This window comes from Apium graveolens, chromosome 7 (genome assembly GCF_009905375.1).
Source record: "Apium graveolens cultivar Ventura chromosome 7, ASM990537v1, whole genome shotgun sequence".
In the NCBI taxonomy this organism is placed as follows: Eukaryota; Viridiplantae; Streptophyta; class Magnoliopsida; order Apiales; family Apiaceae; genus Apium; species Apium graveolens.
Genome location: NC_133653.1, coordinates 87347004 through 87348191, shown reverse-complemented (window position 1 = coordinate 87348191; position 1188 = coordinate 87347004).

Here is a 1188-nt window from a genome sequence, read left to right as displayed (position 1 = left end):
ATACTATCAAACGTATCCAACTTTCTATCAAACAGCTTTTTGCTCTATGTTTCTAAATACTGAGAATGGCCTTCTTTTTTGTCACAAAATTTCATGTTAGTATCCTGTGTGCTCGTGGTTGCTCTATGTGTTTATAACTGCTGTGTAGTAGGGACCTGAATCCGCGACCCTCATGGAGGTGCTTTTCCTCATAAGCTGCTATACCTTTGAAGTGCTATTATAAAGTAAATAGCCGGAGAATGAAATACCTTATTTTCCAACCAAAAAAACTCTCTTTTTTTAAGGAAATGTTTTTCGAGCTGGGATATCCTTATGCAAGGTTCACTTTCCTGGTCAGAAAGGGGACAAGAACTAACAACTGAACGAGTGAAACGGAGTTCACAACGGAAGAGTGATGGCATGCCATGCCGGGCAGGTGAGATCAAATAGATGATAAGTACTAAAACAACTGGGAACCCCCATCTCCAACCGATGGAAGAGGGGCAGCGGCCCAAAGGCAAGAGACGGCATAGCTCGAGTAGAGCTAATAGTTCCGGAACTTCATCATTATTAATCCTAGCCGGGTTAGAGCCATACATAGGTAATAGCATGTCCCAATGCTATCTCCCTCGAAGTTGTTGTTCAATATGATCTTGTTTTTGGGGGGAGGATCCACTAAATGGACCAACGTAGCACTGTCGGGTCGATAGCCCTTGATCCGAGTTTTCGCTTGAAAGAAGCGCAACTTTTAGGATTTACTATTCTAATTTATAAAGGTGAAGGGAGCCAAACATGTAGTCTCATTGTGTAAGTTGGCACCCCCTTACTTCGTTGTATGCAATGAATTTCATTGTTCAGATCAAGGCGCATCTGTCTTAGGTACCCCACCTATACCTATAAATATCATATATGCACCGCTGCTGATCCTTTGTCCCTTTCTAAATCCAGCTTCAACCGAGCATACGTCTGCCGCGGGAACAGGAAGCACGGAAATGGACTGAAGTCTTTCCCGTTGGAAGGCTGGGGGGCGAAGCTGGTGGAGGATCAGGAGAAGAAAGCGGGCAGTGTATAATAGAAAAGGGAGACTGGGAAAGAGCAGGGCTTGAACTACCGGTTCGAGCTCACAGGATAGAAAGGATTCCTTTGAACGCTATATTGATAGTTCCATGTAGTCAAGTTGATGGCACATATTTTATCTGCCTCTACTTC